This window comes from Berghia stephanieae, chromosome 4 (assembly GCF_034508935.2).
Source record: "Berghia stephanieae isolate SIO BIC M18660-M18661 chromosome 4, UCSD_Bste_1.3, whole genome shotgun sequence".
In the NCBI taxonomy this organism is placed as follows: domain Eukaryota; kingdom Metazoa; phylum Mollusca; class Gastropoda; order Nudibranchia; family Aeolidiidae; genus Berghia; species Berghia stephanieae.
The window spans coordinates 45,495,684-45,498,183 of NC_088363.1; the positions used below are offsets into that span (position 1 = coordinate 45,495,684).

At 37.3% G+C, this 2,500-nt stretch overlaps 1 protein-coding gene across 6 annotated transcripts in view; it reads right to left on the reverse strand.

The window, feature by feature from the left end:
- Window positions 1-2,500, reverse strand: part of LOC144970668 (receptor-transporting protein 3-like) — a 136,713-nt gene that overhangs the window by 18,844 nt on the left and 115,369 nt on the right. The window lies entirely within an intron of this gene.

Genomic DNA, 2,500 nt, shown 5'->3' on the forward strand with positions numbered 1-2,500 from the left:
GACACAATAGGATTCAATAGTCGTACAGTCACTTCCTTCCTAATGACGTATGGTAACTTAGTAACACTGGCTCTAAACTATCGGAACAATGGCGGACGCCGTATGAAATATTTCTCCGGCGAGCTTAAAAGCGTACCCAGAGGAAATAAACCCCATCAATTTGATCATGTTTTGACTTTTACACATTCTGATCACAAGGCATATGAAAAGGGAATGAAAAGTTCTCGCCAGCATGAAGAATAAAAAGTAAAGATTTTCTTTGTTTAGAACCAAGATGGCCGCCGTTGCCGGGCGCGTGACATCAGACTACTGAATCCAATTATGGGCTTTATTTAACATTGTTGTAATGGAAAATAAGTTACGTTGCTCTGACAGTTTTTCCATTACAACAATGAGCCCTTATCAAACCGAGTTATCAGACCTTCTAATAAATACACGTCGTATGAATCCCATCGTCTCAATATAACATCTTATATTATGTCGGGATGAACCAGGGTCCTGGAAATAGAAGTTGCAGCCACAAATACAAAACTGCAGGTGAGATTATAAAGAAAGCTGACTGCACTAACATTGAAAGCCAAATAATTTTTTAAAAAATTTAGTTGAGCTTTTATATAGCGCAATATCCACTAAACGTGCTCAAAGCGCTTTACAAGGGTCCCCTGGCCAACAGCAACACTTAACATGTAGACAAGACATGTCGCCTGTTACAGTTAGGCGATATGATAATTTTTTTTCCGACAGTGACAACGCTGTTAACGGCCAGGTACTCATTTTACACCTGAGTACGATGATAGAATCTGAGTAAAGAGCCTTTTCCAAGGACTCAACTATGCGCCGAGCAAGGCTCGAACCCAGGACCTTCATACCTCATACCACAAGACGACATAGCCGCACAAAAAAAAAGAAGATGGCGCTGCCCGGATCATGTGGCCAGAACGGAAAAAGGGTCACTTCCCAAGACAGCCCTATACTGGACAGCAGCAGATGTGAAGAGAAAGCAGGGGAGACCCAAAGAAACCTGGCGAAGGAACATTATGGAAAAAGGTTATAAAGGAAGTAGGCCTGTCCTGGAATACAACCACCGCAAAAGCAGAGACCGCAAAAAAAATGGAGATGTATGGTGGATGCCCTTTGTGCCTCAAGGCACGAAGAGGATTAAGTAAGTAATTATTATGTCCGAATAAACCGGGGTCCTTGAAATAGAAGATAGAGCCGGAAATTTGAAAATTGAGGTGAGATTATAATCGTTATGGCGGAGAAATAATAAAAAGATTTATATTGCTAAAAACGCAAAAGCTTATTAATATTTCTTATAATTTAACTTCAATGCTCTGATTCATCTCAACATAATATCGTTATCAGGAGTAGGGGGGGGGGGGTTCAAACTTCTTCATCTCGATATTATTTCGTTTTCAGACGATTGATCCTGTAATAATGATAATAATAATAATAATAATAATAATAATAATAATAATAATAATAATAATAATAATATAATAATAATAATAATAATAATAATAATAATAATAATAATAATAATAATGATAAGAAGAAGAAGAAGAAGAAGAAGAAGAAGAAGAAGAAGAAGAAGAAGAAGAAGAAGAAGAAGAAGAAGAAGAAGAAGAAGAAGAAGAAGAAGAAGAAGAAGAAGAAGAAGAAGAAGAAGAAGAAGAAGAAGAAAAAAGAAGAAGAAGAAGAAGAAGAAGAAGAAGAAGAAGAAGAAGAAGAAGAAGAAGAAGAAGAAGAAGAAGAAGAAGAAGAAGAAGAAGAAGAAGAAGAAGAAGAAGAAGAAGAAGAAGAAGACAATCGTCTCCAAACGGAATCAAATTTATGCTGAAAGTTAAATGTAAAGTCCAGACTACGATGATCACAATATCTCAGTGCTATGTAGTTAATGAAATGAAGCAAATTGATTAGACTCAAGTTTCCTAATTTAGACATAAAATTCAGTGAGGTTATACGGTCTAGTGGTATGACATTTGTTTTCGGATCGGAAGGTCCTGGGTTCGAGCCTCCCTCGGCGCATACTTGAGTCCTCGGAAAAGGTTCTTTACTCGCATTCTCTCACCGTACTCAGGTGTAAAATGAGTAACAGTGTTGTCTCTGTCGGAAAAATTGTAATATCGCCCAATAATTAGGCGTCCTGTCTCGTTCTACATGTTACGTGTTGCTGTTAGTCTCGGACCATTTGTAAAGCGCTTTGAACACGTTTAGTGGATATTGCGCTATATAAAAGCTATATTTTGATCTCGTCTTTTATATTTCCGACATATTACCGTTCCGAGGCGGTGAGTCATATGAATATCTCCAGTAAATGGAACGAAATTGACGTCACTCAGTTCTATGTCATTTTAATGATTAGTTCTCAAAAAATCATATCAGATCTGACTATAAACGTTTAAGGTTACACATGGTTTTGTGTCTTGGTATGTTATAATAACCGACTGGGGGGATTTTGAGAGCATTTTACTTATACGCATAGCATCAATCAAACTAT